Raw genomic sequence first — 22,497 nt, 5'->3', positions numbered from 1 at the left:
TAGAACTTTCTCGTCACCGTCCCGGATATCAATGGAGGCATGAACCCACTATCGAGCATAAATACTCCCTCTTGGAGTTAAGAGCAAAAACTTGGCCGAGCCTCTACTAATAACGGAGAGCATGCAAGATCATAAACAACACATAGGTAATAACTTGATAATTAACATAACATAGTATTCTCTATCCATCGGATCCCGACAAACACAACATATAATATTACAGATAGATGATCTTGATCATGTTAGGCAGCTCACAAGATCCAACAATGAAGCACAATGAGGAGAAGACAACCATCTAGCTACTGCTATGGACCCATAGTCCAGGGGTGAACTACTCACTCATCACTCCGGAGGCAACCATGGCGGTGAAGAGTCCTCCGGAGATGAATCCCCTCTCCGGCAGGGTGCCGGAGGAGATCTCCAGAATCCCCCGAGATGGGATTGGCGGCGGCGGCGTCTCTGGAAGGTTTTCCGTATCGTGGCTCTCGGTACTGGGGGTTTCGTGGCCCCACTTCGACTCCTCTTCGGTCTTCTGGAAGCTTCGTGGCAAAATAGGACCCTGGGCGTTGATTTCGTCCAATTCCGAGAATATTTCGTTACTAGGATTTCTGAAACCAAAAACAGCAGTAAAACAACGAACTCGGCTCTTCGGCATCTTGTTAATAGGTTAGTTCCAGAAAATGCACGAATATGACATAAAGTGTGCATAAAACATGTAGATATCATCAATAATGTGGCATGGAACATAAGAAATTATCGATACGTCGGAGACGTATCATCGCTGAATGGGCACCCTCCGGAGGTGCGGCCTTTGAGTCGGATGCGCTGGCCTTAGGGAGGCGAAGGAAACCTCCGGAGTCGATGACGAAGTGAACGCCGCCGAAAACAGCCTCCGTGTCCTGAGATGATGCCATAGAGTTTGGGTGAAGTACTTCGCGGCGTGGCACGAACTGAAAGGACCTGCAGCGGATCGGATCCGTTGACTCCGCTGGTGTCGGTGATTCGAGTAAGAACGCCGCGGACGTGACTGGTACTGCCGATGACTTGCCTTGTGCCGACAGGTTTCCCACAGACGGCGCCAATTGTCGAGGGTACTCCTCGCCAATGCCCTCCGATAGGGGCTGATGTCTACAGGAGCTTCTATTCTTATAGACAGTGTTGGGCCTCCAAGAGCAGAGGTTTGTAGAACAGCAGCAAGTTTCCCTTAAGTGGATCACCCAAGGTTTATCGATCTCAGGGAGGAAGAGGTCAAAGATATCCCTCTCATGCAACCCCGCAACCACAAAGCAAGAAGTCTCTTGTGTCCCCAACACACCTAATAGGTGCACTAGTTCGGCGAAGAGATAGTGAAATACAGGTGGTATGAATAAGTAGTAGCAACGGCACCGTAAAAGTGCTTTGCCCGAGACAAGTAAACAAGCAAGTAGTAACGCAGCAGAGTAGTAACGCAAGTAAAACAATGAAACAAGCAGCGATAGCAGATATTTAGGAACAAGGCCTAGGGATTAGACTTTCACTAGTGGACACTCTCAACATTGATCACATAACAGAATAGATAAATGCATACTCTACACTTTTGTTGGATGATGAACACATTGCGTAGGATTACACTGTCACCTTTGCACACGTGCAGGAGGAATAAAACTACTTTAATAACATTGCTAGAGTAGCACATAGATAAATTGTGATACAAACACATTGCAATCATAAAGAGATATAAATAAGCACCTCACTATGCCATTCAACGAGTGAATAAGTATTCTGTGAAATATAGCCTAAGAGACCCACACGGTGCACACATCGTCACCTTTACACACGTGGGACAAGGAGTCTCCGGAGATCACATAGGTAAAACTCACTTGACTAGCATAATGACATCTAGATTACAAGCATCATCATATGAATCTCAATCATGTAAGGCAGCTCATGAGATTATTGTATTGAAGTACATAGGAGAGAGATGAACCACATAGCTACCGGTACAGCCCCGAGCCTCGATGGAGAACTACTCCCTCCTCATGGGAGCAGCAGCGGTGATGAAGATGGCGGTGGAGATGGCAGCGGTGTCGATGGAGAAGCCTTCCGGGGCACTTCCCCGCTCCGGCAGGGTGCCGGAACGGAGACTCCTGTCCCCCAGATCTTGGCTTCGCGATGGCGGCGGCTCTGGAAGGTTTTCCGTATCGTGGTTCTTCGCCTCAGGGGTTTCGCGACGGAGGCTTTAAGTAGGCGGAAGGGCAGAGTCGGGGGGCTAACGAGGGGCCCACACTATAGGTCGGCGCGGCCAGGGCTTGGGCCGCGCCGCCCTATAGTTTGGCCACCTCGTGGCCCCACTTCGTGTGTTCTTCGGTCTTCTGGAAGCTCCATGGAAAAATAGGGCCCTGGGTCTTCGTTTCGTCCAATTCCGAGAATATTTCGTTACTAGGATTTCTGAAACCAAAAACAGCAGAAAACAGGAACTGGCACTTCGGCATCTTGTTAATAGGTTAGTTCCAGAAAATGCACGAATATGACATAAAGTGTGCATAAAACATGTAGGTATCATCAATAATATGGCATAGAACATAAGAAATTATCGATACGTCGGAGACGTATCAAGCATCCCCCAGCTTAGTTCTGCTCGTCCCGAGCAGGTAAAACGATAACAAAGATAATTTCTGAAGTGATATGCCATCATAACCTTGATCATACTATTTGTAAATATATGTAATGGATGCAGCGATCATAACAATGGTGATGACATGAGTAAACAGGTGAATCATATAGCAAAGACTTTTCATGAATAGTACTTCAAGACGAGTATTAATAAGTCTTGCATAAGAGTTAACTCATAAAGCAATAAATCAAAGTAAAGGTATTGAAGCAACACAAAGGAAGATTAAGTTTCAGCGGTTGCTTTCAACTTGTAACATGTATATCTCATGGATAATTGTCAACATAGAGTAATATAACAAGTACAATATGCAAGTATGTAGGAATCAATGCACGGTTCACACAAGTGTTTGCTTCTTGAGGTGGAGAGAAATAGGTGAACTGACTCAACATAAAAGTAAAGAGAATGGTCCTTCAAAGAGGAAAGCATCGATTGCTATATTTGTGCTAGAGCTTTTATTTTGAAAACATGAAACAATTTTGTCAACGGTAGTAATAAAGCATATGAGTTATGAAAGTTATATCTTACAAGTTGCAAGTCTCATGCATAGTATACTAATAGTGCCCGCACCTTGTCCTAATTAACTTGGACTACCGGATCTTTGCAATGCACATGTTTTGACCAAGTGTCACAATGGGGTACCTCCATGCCGCCTCGTACAAAGGTCTAAGGAGAAAGCTCGCATTTTGGATTTCTCGCTTTTGATTATTCTCAACTTAGACATACATACCGGGACAACATGGACAACAGATAATGGACTCCTCTTTAATGCATAAGCATGTGGCAACAATTATTATTCTCATATGAGATTGAGGATATGTGTCCAAACTGAAACTTCCACCATGAATCATGGCTTTAGTTAGCGGCCCAAAGTTCTTCTCTAACAACATGCATGCTCCAACCATGAAGGTGGTAGATCTCTCTTGCTTCGGTACAAGACGGACATGCATAGCAACTCACATGATATCCAACAAAGAATAGTTGATGGCGTCCCCGGAAACATGGTTATCGCTCAACAAGCAACTTAATAAGAGATAAAGTGCATAAGTACATATTCAATACCACAATAGTTTTTAAGCTATTTGTCCCATGAGCTATATATTGCAAAGGTGAATGATGGAATTTTAAAGGTAGCACTCAAGCAATTTACTTTGGAATGGCGGATAAATACCATGTAGTAGGTAGGTATGGTGGACACAAATGGCATAGTGGTTGGCTCAAGGATTTTGGATGCATGAGAAGTATTCCCTCTCGATACAAGGTTTAGGCTAGCAAGGTTATTTGAAACAAACACAAGGATGAACGGTACAGCAAAACTCACATAAAAGACATATGGTACACATTATAAGACTCCATACCGTCTTCCTTGTTGTTCAAAACTCAATACTAGATGTTATCTAGACTCTAGAGAAACCAAATATGCAAACCAAATTAGCAAGATCTAAGTATTTCTTCATTAATGGGTGCAAAGTATATGATGCAAGAGCTTAAACATGAGCACAACAATTGCCAAGTATCAAATTATCCAAGACATTTTAGAGTTACTACATGTATCATTTTCCAATTCCAACCATATAACAATTTAACGAAGATGAAACTTCGCCATGAATACTATGAGTAGAGCCTAAGGACATATTTGTCCATATGCAACAGCGGAGCGTGTCTCTCTCCCATAAAGTGAATGCTAGGATCCATTTTATTCAAACAAAACAAAAAACAAAAACAAACCGACGCTCCAAGCAAAATGCATAAGATGTGACGGAATAAAAATATAGTTTCGTGGGAGGAACCTGATAATGTTGTCGATGAAGAAGGGGATGCCTTGGGCATCCCCAAACTTAGACGCTTGAGTCTTCTTATAATATGCAGGGGTGAACCACCGGGGCATCCCCAAGCTTAGAGCTTTCACTCTCCTTGATCATATTGCATCATACTCCTCTCTTGATCCTTGAAAACTTCCTCCACACCAAACTCGAAACAACTCATTAGAGGGTTAGTGCATAATAAAAATTCACATGTTCAGAGGTGACACAATCATTCTTAACACTTCTGGACATTGCTCAAAGCTACTGGAAGGTAATGGAACAAAGAAATCCACCCAACACAACGAAAGAAGCAATGCGAAATAAAAGGCAGAATCTGTCAAAACAGAACAGTCCGTAAAGACGAATTTTAAAAGGGCACCAGACTTCCTCAAATGAAAATGCCCAAATTGAATGAAAGTTGCGTACATATCTGAGGATCACTCACGTAAATTGGCATAATTTTCTGAGTTACCTACAGAGAATTAGACCCAGATTCGTGACAGCAAAGAAATCTGGAACTGCGCAGTAATCCAAATCTAGTATTTACTTTACTATCAAAGACTTTACTTGGCACAACAAAACATAAAACTAAGATAAGGAGAGGTTGCTACAGTAGTAAACAACTTCCAGGACACAAAATAAAACAAAGTACTGTAGCAAAATAACACATGGGTTATCTCCCAAGAAGTTCTTTCTTTTTAGCCATTAAGATGGGCTCAGCAGTTTTAATGATGCACTCGCAAGAAATAGTATTTGAAGCAAAAGAGAGCATCAAGAGGCAAATTCAAAACACATTTAAGTCTAACATGCTTCCTATATATAGGAATCTTGTAAATAAACAAGTTCATGAAGAGCAAAGTAACAAGCATAGGAAGATAAAACAAGTGTAGCTTCAAAAATTTCAGCACATAGAGAGGCATTTTAGTAACATGAAAATTTCTACAACCATATTTTCCTCTCTCATAATAACTTTCAGTAGCATCATGAGCAGACTCAACAATATAACTATCACATAAAGCATTCTTATCATGAGTCTCATGCATAAAATTATTACTCTCCACATAAGCATAGTTATTCTTATTAATTGTAGTAGGAGCAAATTCAACAAAGTAGCTATCATTATTATTCTCATCAAGTGTAGGAGGCATAGTATAATCACAACAAAATTTACTCTCCATAGTAGGTTGTATCAAAAGACCACTATCATAATTAGGAGGCAAAGTATCATCAAAGAAAATTTTCTCCTCAATGCTTGGGGGACTAAAAAGATCATGAAAACCAGCTTCCCCAAGCTTAGAACTTTCTACATTATTATCAACAATGGTGTTCAAAGCGTTCATACTAATATTACTACCGAGTATGCAAATAAGATTCCATAGGTTTTTTAATTTTCGCATCAAACAATCCATGTTTTAAATCAGGAAATAGAACAAGAAGCTCATTGTTGTCCATTATGCCAAACTAGTGTAAACAAGAAACAAAAAGATGCAATTGCAGGATCTAAAGGAAATAGCTTCGAGCACAAACACGACGGCGCCAGAAAAATACTTTACCTGGGACCGTAGTATGAGAGCCTTTTTACCTTTCCTCCCCGGCAACGGCGCCAGAAAAGTGCTTGGCACGTAGTTGACGAGGGAGGAAAAGTGCTTAGTTGTCGGGCTTGCCAATGTGTGAGTGCCGTTTACCTTTCCTCCCCGGCAACGGCGCCAGAAAAGTGCTTGATGTCTACGGGAGCTTCTATTCTTATAGACAGTGTTGGGCCTCCAAGAGCAGAGGTTTGTAGAACAGCAGACAAGTTTCCCTTAAGTGGATCACCCAAGGTTTATCGATCTCGGGGAGGAAGAGGTCAAAGATATCCCTCTCATGCAACCACCGCAACCACAAAGCAAGAAGTCTCTTGTGTCCCCAACACACCTAATAGGTGCACTAGTTCGGCGAAGAGATAGTGAAATACAGGTGGTATGAATAAGTAGTAGCAACGGCACCCAGAAAAGTGCTTTGCCCGGGACGATAAACAAGCAGTAGTAACGCAGCGGTAGTAACACGGTAAAACGAGTAAACAAGCGAGCGATAGCGATATTTAGGAACAAGGCCTAGGGATTAGACTTTCACTAGTGGACACTCTCAACATTGATCACATAACAGAATAGATAAATGCATACTCTACACTTTTGTTGGATGATGAACACATTGCGTAGGATTACACGAACCCTCAATGCCGGAGTTAACAAGCTCCACAATAATGCTCATATTTTAGTAACCTTTAGTGTAAGATAGATCAAAAGACTAAACCAAGTACTAGCATAGCATGCACACTCGTCACCTTCATGCATATGTAGGAGGAATAGATCACATCAATATTATCATAGCAATAGTTAACTTCGCAATCTACAAGAGATCATGATCATAGCATAAACCAAGTACTAACACGGTGCACACACTCGTCACCTTTGCACACGTGCGGGAGGAATAAAACTACTTTAATAACATTGCTAGAGTAGCACATAGATAAATTGTGATACAAACACATTGCAATCATAAAGAGATATAAATAAGCACCTCACTATGCCATTCAACGAGTGAATAAGTATTACGTGAAATATAGCCTAAGAGACCCACACGGTGCACACACTGTCACCTTTACACAAGTGGGACAAGGAGTCTCCGGAGATCACATAGGTAAAACTCACTTGACTAGCATAATGACATCTAGATTACAAGCATCATCATATGAATCTCAATCATGTAAGGCAGCTCATGAGATTATTGTATTGAAGTACATAGGAGAGAGATGAACCACATAGCTACCGGTACAGCCCCGAGCCTCGATGGAGAACTACTCCCTCCTCATGGGAGCAGCAGCGGTGATGAAGATGGCGGTGGAGATGGCAGCGGTGTCGATGGAGAAGCCTTCCGGGGCACTTCCCCGCTCCGGCAGGTGCCGGAACGGAGACTCCTGTCCCCGGATCTTGGCTTCGCGATGGCGGCGGCTCGCGGAAGGTTTTCCGTATCGTGGTTCTTCGCCTCGGGGGTTTCGCGACGGAGGCTTTAAGTAGGCGGAAGGGCGAGTCGGGGGGCTAACGAGGGGCCCACACTATAGGTCGGCGAGGCCGGGGCTTGGGCCGCGCCGCCTATAGTTTGGCCACCTCGTGGCCCCACTTCGTGTGTTCTTCGGTCTTCCGGAAGCTCCGTGGAAAAATAGGGCCCCGGGTCTTCGTTTCGTCCAATTCCGAGAATATTTCGTTACTAGGATTTACGAAACCAAAAACAGCGAAAACGAGAAGCGGCACTTCGGCATCTTGTTAATAGGTTAGTTCCAGAAAATGCACGAATATGACATAAAGTGTGCATAAAACATGTAGGTATCATCAATAATATGGCATAGAACATAAGAAATTATCGATACGTCGGAGACGTATCAGGGGCTTAGGGTTGATGGAATCCTGCAAGCTGACACGAGACATCGGTTCACAGACAAGCGGGGAGAGCGATTTACCCAAGTTCGGGGCCCTCGATGAGGTAAAACCCTTACGTCCTGCCTGTCTGTTCTTGATTATGATGATAATGGGTTACAATGGGGTGCCGAATAGTACGGCTGAGATCTCGTCGAGATGGCTATTTGCTATGATGACCTAGCTCTAAGCTTTTTCTGGCTAAGATTGCTAGGATCGATTCTGTCCCTCGGCAGCCCCTCTCCTGGCCTTTATATAGGAGGCCAGGTCTCAAGAGGTCTCACCGAGTACGACTAGGTTTACAGTAATTTTAGATCCGATCTTTCCTTGTTCGATCGCTTCCTTGCGTTGCTCGTCAAGGAACCTTCTGGTGCGCCGCCCTAGTGGCCCATCTTGCCTTTATGTGTCCTCATGGGCCTCCAATTAGTCAATACAGGATAGGGTAATGTGGGCTACCCGAAGGGTAGTGCCCACGTCAACATGCCATCATAAACTTGATCATACTATTGTAAGCATATGTAATGAATGCAGCGATCAAAACAATGGGAATGACATGAGTAAACAAATGAAGCATAAAGCAAAGACTTTTCATGAATAGTACTTTCAAGACAAGCATCAATAAGTCTTGCATAAGAGTTAACTCATAAAGCAATAAATCAAAGTAAAGGTATTGAAGCAACACAAAGGAAGATCAAGTTTCAGCGGTTGCTTTCAACTTATAACATGTATATCTCATGGATATTGTCAATGTAAAGTAATATAACAAGTGCAATATGCAAGTATGTAGGAATCAATGGACAGTTCACACAAGTGTTTGCTTCTTGAGGTGGAGAGAGATAGGTGAACTGACTCAACATAAAAGTAAAGAAAGGCCCTTCGCAGAGGGAAGCATTGATTGCTATATTTGTGCTAGAGCTTTGGTTTTGAAAACAAGAAACAATTTTGTCAACGGTAGTAATAAAGCATATGTGTTATGTAAATTATATCTTACAAGTTGCAAGCCTCATGCATAGTGTACTAATAGTGCCCGCACCTTGTCCTAATTAGCTTGGATTACCGGGATTATCGCAATACACATGTTTTAACCAAGTGTCACGAAGTGGTACCTCTATGCCGCCTGTACAAAGGTCTAAGGAGAAAGCTCGCATTGGATTTCTCGCTTTTGATTATTCTCAACTTAGACATCCATACCGGGACAACATAGACAACAGATAATGGACTCCTCTTTAATGCATAAGCATGTAGCAACAATTAATGTTCTCATATGAGATTGAGGATATATGTCCAAAACTGAAACTTCCACCATGATTCATGGCTTTAGTTAGCGGCCCAATGTTCTTCTCTAACATTATGCATGCTCTAACCATTAAATGAGTGGTAAATCTCCCTTACTTCAGACAAGATGAACATGCATAGCAACTCACATGATATTCAACAAAGAGTAGTTGATGGCGTCCCCGAGAACATGGTTATCGCACAACAAGCAACTTAATAAGAGATAAAGTGCATAAGTACATATTCAATACCACAATAGTTTTTAAGCTATTTGTCCCATGAGTTATATATTGCAAAGGTAAAGAATGGAAATTTTAAAGGTAGCACTCAAGCAATTTACTTTGGAATGGCGGAGAAATACCATGTAGTAGGTAGGTATGGTGGACACAAATGGCATAGTGGTTGGCTCAAGGATTTTGGATGCATGAGAAGTATTCCCTCTCGATACAAGGTTTAGGCTAGCAAGGTTATTTGAAACAAACACAAGGATGAACGGTGCAGCAAAACTCACATAAAAGACATATTGTAAACATTATAAGACTCTACACCGTCTTCCTTGTTGTTCAAACTCAATACTAGAAATTATCTAGACTTTAGAGAGACCAAATATGCAAACCAAATTTTAGCAAGCTCTTTGTATTTCTTCATTAATGGGTGCAAAGTATATGATGCAAGAGCTTAAACATGAGCACAACAATTGCCAAGTATCAAATTATTCAAGACATTTTAGAATTACTACATGTAGCATTTCCCGTTTCCAACCATATAACAATTTAACGAAGAAGATTCAACCTTCGCCATTAATACTATGAGTAAAGCCTAAGGACATATTTGTCCATATGCAACAGCGGCGCGTGTCTCTCTCCCACACAATGAATGCTAGGATCCATTTTATTCAAACAAAAACAAAAACAAACCGACTTTCCAAGCAAAGCACATAAGATGTGATGGAATAAAAATATAGTTTCAGGGGAGGAACCTGATAATGTTGTCGATGAAGAAGGGGATGCCTTGGGCATCCCCATGCTTAGACGCTTGAGTCTTCTTAAAATATTCAGGGGTGAACCACCGGGGCATCCCCAAGCTTAGAGCTTTCACTCTCCTGGATCATATTGTATCATCTCCCTCTCTTGATCCTTGAAAACTTCCTCCACACCAAACTCGAAACAACTCATTAGAGGGTTAGTGCATAATAAAAATTCACATATTCAGAGGTGACACAATCATTCTTAACACTTCGGACATTGCACAAAGCTACTTGGACATTAATGGAACAAAGAAATTCATCCATCATAGCAAAAGAGGCAATACGAAATAAAAGGCAGAATCTGTCAAAACAGAACAGTCCGTAAAGATGGATTTTATTGAGGCACCAGACTTGCTCAAATGAAAATGCTCAAATTGAATGAAAGTTGCGTACATATCTGAGGATCACGCACGTAAATTAGCATAATTTTCTGAGCTACTGATACATCTCCGGCGTATCGATAATTTCTTATGTTCCATGCCATATTATTGATGATACCTACATGTTTTATGCACACTTTATGTCATATTCGTGCATTTTCTGGAACTAACCTATTAACAAGATGCCGAAGAGCCGATTCTTTGTTTTCTGCTGTTTTTGGTTTCGGAAATCCTAGTAACGAAATATTCTCGGAATTGGACGAAATCAAAACCCTGGGTCCTATTTTGCCACGAAGCTTCCGGAAGACCGAAGAGGAGTCGAAGTGGGGCCACGAGGGGCCGCCACCATAGGGCGGCGCGGCCCAGGCCTTGGCCGCGCCGACCTGTGGTGTGGGGCCCTCGTGTGGCCCCCCACGTTGCCCTTCCTCCTACTTAAAGCCTCCGTCGCGAAAACCCCAATAAAAAGAACCACGATACGGAAAACCTTCCAGAGCCGCCGCCATCGCGAAGCCAAGATCTGGGGGACAGGAGTCTCTGTTCCGGCACGCCGCCGGGACGGGGAAGTGCCCCCGGAAGGCTTCTCCATCGACACCGCTGCCATCTCCACCGCCATCTTCATCACCGCTGCTGCTCCCATGAGGAGGGAGTAGTTCTCCATCGAGGCACGGGGCTGTACCGGTAGCTATGTGGTTAATCTCTCTCCTATGTACTTCAATACAATAATCTCATGAGCTGCCTTACATGATTGAGATTCATATGATGATGCTTGTAATCTAGATGTCATTATGCTAGTCAAGTGAATTTTACTCATGTGATCTCCGGAGACTCCTTGTCCCACGTGTGTAAAGGTGACAGTGTGTGCACCGTGTGGGTCTCTTAGGCTATATTTCACGGAATACGTATTCAGCCGTTATGAATGGCATAGTGAAGTGATTATTTATATCTCTTTATGATTGCAATGTATTTTGTATCGCAATTTATCTATGTGCTACTCTAGCAATGTTATTAAAGTAGTTTTATTCCTCCCGCACGGTGTAATGGTGACAAGTGTGTGCATCCGTGTTAGTACTTGGTTTATGCTATGATTATGATCTCTTGTAGATTATGAAGTTAACTATTGCTATGATAGTATTGATGTGTATTATTCCTCCTACATAGCATGAAGGTGACGAGTGTGCATGCTATGTTAGTACTTGGTTTAGTCGAATTGATCTTTCATGCACTCTAAGGTTATTTAAATATGAACATTGAATTGTGGAGCTTGTTAACTCCGGCATTGAGGGTTCGTGTAATCCTACGCAATGTGTTCATCATCCAACAAGAGTGTAGAGTATGCATTTATCTATTCTGTTATGTGATCAAATTTGAGAGTGTCCACTAGTGAAAGTGTAATCCCTAGGCCTTGTTCCTAAATATCGCTATCGCTGCTTGTTTACTCGTTTTACTCGCGTTACTACTACTGCGTTACTACCGCTTGTTTATCGAACCGAGCAAAGCACTTTTCCGGTGCCGTTGCTACTGCTCATATATATTCATACCACCTGTATTTCACTATCTCTTCGCCGAACTAGTACACCTATTAGGTGTGTTGGGGACACAAGAGACTTCTTGCTTTGTGGTTGCGGGGTTGCATGAGAGGGATATCTTTGACCTCTTCCTCCCCGAGTTCGATAAACCTTGGGTGATCCACTTAAGGGAAACTTGCTGCTGTTCTACAAACCTCTGCTCTTGGAGGCCCAACACTGTCTACAAGAATAGAAGCACCCGTAGACATCAAGCACTTTTCCGGTGCCGTTGCCGGGAGGAAAGGTAAAAGGTACTCACACTCCGGATCTCGGCTACTAAGCTATTTTCGCCGTTGTAAGTACTCGAAGCTATTTCCTTTAGATCCTGCAATTGCATCTTTTTGTTTCTTGTTTACACTAGTTTGGCATAATGAACAACAATGAGCTTCTTATTCTATTTCCGATTTAAGACATGGATGGTTTGATGCGAAAATTAAAAAACCTATGGAATCTTATTTGCATGCTTGGTAGTAATATTAGTATGAACGCTTTGAACACCATTGTTGATAATGATATAGAAAGTTCTAAGCTTGGGGAAGCTGGTTTTCATGATCTTTTTAGTCCCCCAAGCATTGAGGAGAAAATTTTCTTTGATGATACTTTGCCTCCCATATATGATGATTAAAATGATAGTGGTCTTTTGGTGCCACCTATTATGGAGAGTAAATTTTGTTGTGATTATACTATGCCTCCTACACTTGATGAGAATAATAATGATAGCTACTTTGTTGAATTTGCTCCCACTACAACTAATAAAATTGATTATGCTTATGTGGAGAGTAATAATTTTATGTATGAGACTCATGATAAGAATGCTTTATGTGATAGTTATATTGTTGAGTTTGCTCATGTTGCTACTGAAAGTTATTATGAGAGAGGAAAATATGGTTGTAGAAATTTTCATGTTACTAAAACACCTCTCTATGTGCTGAAATTTTTGAAGCAACACTTGTTTTATCTTCCTATGCTTGTTACTTTGCTCTTCATGACCTTGTTTATTTACAAGATTCCTATGCATAGGAAGCATGTTAGGCTTAAATGTGTTTTGAATTTGCCTCTTGATGCTCTCTTTTGCTTCAAATACTATTTCTTGCGAGTGCATCATTAAAACTGCTGAGCCCATCTTAATGGCTATAAAGAAAGAACTTCTTGGGAGATAACCCATGTGTTATTTTGCTACAGTACTTTGTTTTATATTTGTGTCTTGGAAGTTGTTTACTACTTTAGCAACCTCTCCTTATCTTAGTTTTGAGTTTTGTTGTGCCAAGTGAAGTCTTTGATAGTAAAGCAAATACTAGATTTGGATTACTGCGCAGAAACAGATTTCTTTGCTGTCACGAATCTGGGTCTAATTCTCTGTAGGTAACTCAGAAAATTAAGCCAATTTATGTGAGTGATCCTCAGATATGTACGCAACTTTCATTCAATTTGGGCATTTTCATTTGAGTAAGTCTGGTGCCCTAATAAAATCCATCTTTACGGACTGTTCTGTTTTTGACAGATTCTGCCTTTTATTTCGCATTGCCTCTTTTGCTATGTTGGATGAATTTCTTTGATCCATTAATGTACAGTAGCTTTATGCAATGTCCAGAAGTGTTAAGAATGATTGTGTCACCTCTGAACATGTTAATTTTTATTGTGCACTAACCCTCTAATGAGTTGTTCCGAGTTTGGTGTGGAGGAAGTTTTCAAGGGTCAAGAGAGGAGGATGATATACTATGATCAAGAAGAGTGGAAGCTCTAAGCTTGGGGATGCCCCGGTGGTTCACCCCTGCATATTTCAAGAAGACTCAAGCATCTAAGCTTGGGGATGCCCAAGGCATCCCCTTCTTCATCGACAACATTATCGAGTTCCTTCTCTTGAAACTATATTTTTATTCGGTCACATCTTATGTACTTTACTTGGAGCGTCTGTATGTTTTTGTTTTTATTTTTGTTTGAATAAATGCTTGTGTGGGAGAGAGACACGCTCCGCTGGTTCGTATGAACACATGTGTTCTTAGCTTTTAATTTTCATGGCGAAGGATGAAACTGCTTCGTTAATTGTTATATGGTTGGAAACGGAAAATGCTACATGTAGTAATCGGTATGATGTCTTGAATAACTTGATACTTGGCAATTGTTGTGCTCATTTTTAAGCTCTTGCATCATATACTTTGCACCTATTAGTGAAGAAATACATAGAGCTTGTTAAAATTTGGTTTGCATGAGTAGTTTCTCTAGAGTCTAGATATTTTCTAGTGAGATGTTTGAACAACAGGGAAGACAATGTATAGTCTTATAATGCTTGTAATATGTCTTTTATGTAAGTTTTGATGTACTAGTTTATGCTTGTGTTTGCTTCAAACAACCCTGCTAGCCTAAGCCTTGTATCGAGAGGGAATACTTCTCATGCATCCAAAATCCTTGAGCCAACCACTATGCCATTTGTGTCCACCATACCTACCTACTACATGGTATTTCTCCGCCATTCCAAAGTAAATTGCTTGAGTGCTACCTTTAAAATTTCCATCATTCGCCTTTGCAATATATAGCTCATGGGACAAATAGCTTAAAAAACTATTGTGGTATTGAATATGTACTTATGCACTTTATCTCTTATTAAGTTGCTTGTTGTGCGATAACCATGTTTCTGGGGACGCCATCAACTACCCTTTGTTGAATATCATGTGAGTTGCTATGCATGTCCGTCTTGTCCGAAGTAAGAGAGATCTACCACCTTAATGGTTGGAGCATGCATATTGTTAGAGAAGAACATTGGGCCGCTAACTAAAGCCATGATTCATGGTGGAAGTTTCAGTTTTGGACATATATCCTCAATCTCATATGAGAATAATAATTGTTGCCACATGCTTATGCATTAAAGAGGAGTCCATTATCTGTTGTCCATGTTGTCCCGGTATGGATGTCTAAGTTGAGAATAATCAAAAGCGAGAAATCCAAAATGCGAGCTTTCTCCTTAGACCTTTGTACAGAGCGGCATGGAGGTACCCCATTGTGACACTTGGTTAAAACATGTGTATTGCGATGATCCGGTAGTCCAAGCTAATTAGGACAAGGTGCGGGCACTATTAGTATACTATGCATGAGACTTGCAACTTGTAAGATATAATTTACATAACTCATATGCTTTATTACTACCGTTGACAAAATTGTTTCATGTTTTCAAAATAAAAGCTCTAGCACAAATATAGCAATCGATGCTTTCCTCTTTGAAGGACCATTCTTTTACTTTTATGTTGAGTCAGTTCACCTATCTCTCTCCACCTCAAGAAGCAAACACTTGTGTGAACTGTGCATTGATTCCTACATACTTGCATATTGCACTTGTTATATTACTCTATGTTGACAATTATCCATGAGATATACATGTTACAAGTTGAAAGCAACCGCTGAAACTTAATCTTCCTTTGTGTTGCTTCAATACCTTTACTTTGATTTATTGCTTTATGAGTTAACTCTTATGCAAGACTTATTCATGCTTGTCTTGAAGTACTATTCATGAAAAGTCTTTGCTTTATGATTCACTTGTTTACTCATGTCATTACCATTGTTTTGATCGCTGCATTCATTACATATGTTTACAAATAGTATGATCAAGGTTATGATGGCATGTCACTTCGTAAATTATCTTTGTTCTCGTTTTACCCGCTCGGACGAGCGGAACTAAGCTTGGGATGCTGATACGTCTCCGACGTATCGATAATTTCTTATGTTCCATGCCATATTATTGATGATACCTACATGTTTTATGCACACTTTATGTCATATTCGTGCATTTTCTCGGAACTAACCTATTAACAAGATGCCGAAGAGCCGCTTGTTGTTTTCTCGTCGTTTTGGTTTCGTAAATCCTAGTAACGAAATATTCTGGAATTGGACGAAATCAAAACCCAGGGTCCTATTTTGCCACGAAGCTTCCGGAAGACCGAAGAGGAGTCGAAGTGGGGCCACGAGGGGCCGCCACCATAGGGTGGCGCGGCCCAGGCCTTGGCCGCGCCGACCTGTGGTGTGGGGCCCTCGTGTGGCCCCCCACGTTGCCCTTCCGCCTACTTAAAGCCTCCGTCGCGAAAACCCCAATAAAAAGAACCACGATACGGAAAACCTTCCGCAGCCGCCGCCATCGCGAAGCCAAGATCCGGGGGACAGAGTCTCGTTCTCGGCACGCCGCCGGGACGGGGAAGTGCCCCGGAAGGCTTCTCCATCGACACCGCTGCCATCTCCACCGCCATCTTCATCACCGCTGCTGCTCCCATGAGGAGGGAGTAGTTCTCCATCGAGGCACGGGGCTGTACCGGTAGCTATGTGGTTAATCTCTCTCCTATGTACTTCAATACAATAATCTCATGAGCTGCCTTACATGATTGAGATTCATATGATGATGCTTGTAATCTAGATGTCATTATGCTAGTCAAGTGAATTTTACTCATGTGATCTCCGGAGACTCCTTGTCCCACGTGTGTAAAGGTGACAGTGTGTGCACCGTGTGGGTCTCTTAGGCTATATTTCACGTAATACTTATTCACTGTTATGAATGGCATAGTGAAGTGCTTATTTATATCTCTTTATGATTGCAATGTATTTTGTATCGCAATTTATCTATGTGCTACTCTAGCAATGTTATTAAAGTAGTTTTATTGCTCCTGCACGGTGTAATGGTGACAGTGTGTGCATCCGTGTTAGTACTTGGTTTATGCTATGATTATGATCTCTTGTAGATTATGAAGTTAACTATTGCTATGATAGTATTGATGTGTATTATTCCTCCTACATAGCATGAAGGTGACAGTGTGCATGCTATGTTAGTACTTGGTTTAGTCGAATTGATCTTTCATGCACTCTAAGGTTATTTAAATATGAACATTGAATTGTGGAGCTTGTTAACTCCGGCATTGAGGGTTCGTGTAATCCTACGCAATGTGCAGTGGCGGATCTAGCAATATGGGGTGGTTTGGCGGACGCCATACCTAAACTTTTGCACTAATACTAGGAATATATATGCTTCAGGTTAAGTCTCTGTTCAGATTTATCTTCAGATGCATCAATGGGCATCAGTTATGTACGTTGACTGAATCAGAAACAGTGAACCCGGTAAAGGATCACTCGATCTGTCCCGTGTTGGGCCTCGCTAACTTCGTGCTAGTGATTGTTGGGCCTGATCACCATCGGTAAAGCACTGGGGCATGGACGCATGGTTATCACAACTCCAGAACGATCGACACGCGATTGTGCGGCCGTTGTACCGATCGACAACTTCCCTTTTGGATTGACGGAAACCCTCACGAACTCGTGGTCATGCGGAGGGCGGGCACCGCGGCGAAGCGCAAGAACCGCCGCCTGCGGCCAACGAGAGGATCATAGACCGCGAGAACGATTAGCCGAGTGAGGATATGTCGCTGAAGAAGAACACCACATACAAAGGGGCGTCCAATACAAAATGCAAGGTATTTGATTGCGATCATCGTACTAAAATTGCACTTCGAATTCTGACACAAATCTCGCTGTTGAGTGAAATAAGCTCCAGTTCTTAATCTGCAGTGCTCTCAAGTCTCAATAATCAATTGATTGATTTTCTGTTGGCTCCCCTGATTTTGTTGAATTGTTAGACACAAGTAATATTTATCTAGTGGACTTCTGCATTTTCTCATTTATCGACTTCGCCACACCTCAAATTTATTCCTGCCTCCGCCACTGGCAATGTGTTCATCATCCAACAAGAGTGTAGAGTATGCATTTATCTATTTTGTTATGTGATCAAAGTTGAGAGTGTCCACTAGTGAAAGTGTAATCCCTAGGCCTTGTTCCTAAATACTACTACTACTGCGTTACTACTGCTTGTTTACTGACCTGGGCAAAGCACTTTTCTGGTGCCGTTGCTACTGCTCATATATATTCATACCACCTGTATTTCACTATCTCTTCGCCGAACTAGTACACCTATTAGGTGTGTTGGGGACACAAGAGACTTCTTGCTTTGTGGTTGCAGGGTTGCATGAGAGGGATATCTTTAACCTCTTCCTCCCTGAGTTCGATAAACCTTGGGTGATCCACTTAAGGGAAACTTGCTGCTGTTCTACAAACCTCTGCTCTTGGAGGCCCAACACTGTCTACAAGAATAGAAGCACCCGTAGACATCAGCTACCTACAGAGAGGCAGGTCGAAATTCGTGACAGCAAAGAAATCTGTTTCTGCGCAGTAATCCAAATCTAGTATGAACCTTACTGTCAAAGACTTTACTTGGCACAACAATGCACAAAACTAAGATAAGGAGAGGTTGCTACGGTAGTAAACAACTTCCAAGACTCAAATATAAAATAAAAATATCGTAGTAAAAACATGGGTTGTCTCCCATAAGCGCTTTTTAACGCCTTTCGGCTAGGCGCGAAAAAGTGTGAATCAAGTATTATCAAGAGACGAAGCATCAACATCATAACTTGTTCTAATAATAGAATCAAAAGGTAACTTCATTCTCTTTCTAGGGAAGTGTTCCATACCTTTCTTGAGAGGAAATTGATATTTAATATTACCTTCCTTCATATCAATGATAGCTCCAACAGTTCGAAGAAAAGGTCTTCCCAATATAATGGGACAAGATGCATTGCATTCAATATCCAAGACAACAAAATCAACGGGGATAAGGTTATTGTTAACGGTAATGCGAACATTATCAATTCTCCCCAAAGGTTTCTTTATAGCATTATCAACAAGATTAACATCCAAATAACAATTTTTCAATGGTGGCAAGTCAAGCATATTATAGATTTTTTTAGGAATAACGGAAATACTTGCACCAAGATCACATAAAGCATTACAATCAAAGTCATTGACCTTCATCTTAATGATGGGCTCCCAACCATCCTCTAACTTTCTAGGAATAGAAGTTTCAAGTTTTAGTTTCTCCTCTCTAGCTTTTATGAGAGCATTTGTAATATGTTTTGTGAAAGCCAAGTTTATAGCACTAGCATTAGGACTCTTAGCAAGTTTTTGTAAGAACTTTATAACTTCAGAGATGTGGCAATCATCAAAATACAAACCATTATAATCTAAAGCAATGGGATCATCATCCCCAATGTTGGAAAAAATTTCAGCAGTTTTATCACAGGCAGTTTCAGCAGTTTTAGCAGTTTCCGGCAGTTTTGCAGACTTTGCATTAGAAGTGGAAACAATGCCAACACCAATTATTTTACCATTATTAGTAGGAGGTGTAGCAACATGTGAATCATTAGCATTGCTAGTGGTGGTAATAGTCCAAACTTTAGCTACATTATTCTCTTTAGCTAGTTTTTCATTTTCTTCTCTTTCCCACCTAGCATGCAATTCAGCTATTAATCTTATATTCTCATTAATTCTAACTTCGATGGCATTTTCTGTAGTAACAATTTTATTTTCAATATCCTTATTAGGCATAACTTTCGATTTCAAAAGATCAACATCAGCAACAAGACTATCGACTTTAGAAGCAAGCATATCAATTTTCCCAAGCTTTTCTTCAACAGATTTGTTAAAAGCAGTTTGTGTACTAATAAATTCTTTAAGCATAGCTTCAAGTCCAGGGGGTGTGTTCCTATTATTGTTGTAAGAATTCCCATAAGAATTACCATAACCGTTACCATTATTATAAGGATATGGCCTATAGTTGTTACTAGAATTGTTAGATAAGCATTGTTGTTGAAATTATTATTTTTAATGAAGTTTACATCAACATGTTCTTCTTGGGCAACCAATGAAGCTAACGGAACATTATTAGGATCAACATTAGTCCTATCGTTCACAATCATAGAAATAATAGCATCAATCTTATCACTCAAGGAAGAGGTTTCTTCGACAGAATTTACCTTCTTACCTTTTGGAGCTCTTTCCGTGTGCCATTCAGAGTAATTAATCATCATATTATCAAGAAGCTTTGTTGCTTCACCAATAGTGATGGACATAAAGGTACCTCCGGCAGCTGAATCCAATAGGTTCCGCGAAGAAAAGTTCAGTCCTGCATAAAAGGTTTGGATGATCATCCAAGTAGTCAGTCCATGGGTTGGACAATTTTTAACCAAAGATTTCATTCTTTCCCAAGCTTGTGCAACATGCTCATTATACAATTGTTTAAAATTCATTATACTACTCCTCAAAGATATAATTTTAGCGAGGGGATAATATCTACCAATAAAAGCATCCTTGCATTTAGTCCATGAATCAATACTATTCTTAGGCAGAGATAGCAACCAATCTTTAGCTCTTGCTCTTAAAGAGAAAGGAAACAATTTTAATTTTATAATGTCACCATCTAAATCTTTATACTTTTGCATTTCACACAATTCAACAAAATTATTAAGATGGGCAGCGAGCATCATCAGAACTAACACCAGAAAATTGCTCTCGCATAACAAGATTCAGTAAAGCAGGCTTAATTTCAAAGAATTCTACTGTAGTAGCTGGTGGAGCAATAGGTGTGCATAAGAAATCATTATTATTTGTGGTTGTGAAGTCACACAACTTAGTATTTTCAGGAGTACCCATTTTAACAGTAGTAAATAAAGCAAACTAGATAAAATAAATGCAAGTAACTAATTTTTTTGTGTTTTTTTTTGATATAGAGTGCAAGACAGTAAATAAAGTAAAGCTAACAACTAATTTTTTTTGTGTTTTGATATAATGCAGCAAACAAGAAAGTAAATAAAATAAAGCAAGACAAAAACAAAGTAAAGAGATTGGATTGTGGAGACTCCCCTTGCAGCGTGTCTTGATCTCCCCGGCAACGGCGCCAGAAATTTGGCTTGATGACGCATAAAGCACACGCCCGTTGGGAACCCCAAGTGGAAGGTGTGATGCGTACACCAGCAAGTTTCCCTCAGTAAGAAACCAAGGTTTATCGAACCAGTAGGAGTCAAGAAGCACGTCGAAGGTTGATGGCGGCGGGATGTAGTGCGGCGCAACACCAGGGCTTCCGGCGCCAACGTGGAACCTGCACAACACAACCAAAGTACTTTGCCCCAACGAAACAGTGAGGTTGTCAATCTCACCGGCTTGCTGTAACAAAGGATTAGATGTATAGTGTGGATGATGATTGTTTGCAGAAAACAGTAAAACAAGTATTGCAGTAGATTGTATTTGATGTAAAAGAATGGACCGGGGTCCACAGTTCACTAGAGTTGTCTCTCCCATAAGATAAATAGCATGTTGGGTGAACAAATTACAGTTGGGCAATTGACAAATAGAGAGGGCATGACCATGCACATACATGATATGATGAGTATTGTGAGATTTAATTGGGCATTACGACAAAGTACATAGACCGCTATCCGGCATGCATCTATGCCTAAAAAGTCCACCTTCGAGGTTATCATCCGAACCCCTTCCAGTATTAAGTTGCAAACAACAGACAATTGCATTAAGTATGATGCGTAATGTAATCAATAACTACATCCTCGGACATAGCATCAATGTTTTATCCCTAGTGGCAACAGCACATCCACGACCTTAGAACTTTCTGTCACTGTCCCAGATTTAATGGAGGCATGAACCCACTATCGAGCATAAGTACACCCTCTTGGAGTTAAGAGTAAAAACTTGGCCAGAGCCTCTACTAATAACGGAGAGCATGCAAGATCATAAACAACACATAGGTAATAGATTGATAATCAACATAACATAGTATTCTCTATCCATCGGATCCCAACAAACACAACATATAGCATTACGGATAGATGATCTTGATCATGTTAGGCAGCTCACAAGATCCGACAATGAAGCACATGAGGAGAAGACGACCATCTAGCTACTGCTATGGACCCATAGTCCGGGGGTGAACTACTCACTCATCACTCCGGAGGCGACCATGGCGGTGAAGAGTCCTCCGGGAGATGATTCCCCTCTCCGGCAGGGTGCCGGGGGCGATCTCCTGAATCCCCCGAGATGGGATTGGCGGCGGCGGCGTCTCTGGAAGGTTTTCCGTATCGTGGCTCTCGGTACTGGGGGTTTCGCGACGAAGACTATATGTAGGCGGAAGGGCAGCCTCGGAGGGGTCACGGGGGCCCCACACAGCAGGGCCGCGCGGGCCCTATGCTGGCCGCGCCGCCCTAGTGTGGCGGCGCCCCGTGGCCCCACTTCGTCTTCTCTTCGGTCCTCTAGAAGCTTCGTGGCAAAATAGGCCCCTGGGCGTTGATTTCGTCCAATTCCGAGAATATTTCCTTACTAGGATTTCTGAAACCAAAAACAGCAGAAAACGACAAGCTGGCTCTTCGGCATCTCGTTAATAGGTTAGTGCCGGAAAATGCATAAATATGACATAAAGTATGCATAAAACATGTAGATATCATCAATAATGTGGCATGGAACATAAGAAATTATCG

This window comes from Lolium rigidum, chromosome 7, assembly GCF_022539505.1.
Source record: "Lolium rigidum isolate FL_2022 chromosome 7, APGP_CSIRO_Lrig_0.1, whole genome shotgun sequence".
In the NCBI taxonomy this organism is placed as follows: Eukaryota; Viridiplantae; Streptophyta; class Magnoliopsida; order Poales; family Poaceae; genus Lolium; species Lolium rigidum.
This window is presented reverse-complemented; position numbering follows the sequence as displayed.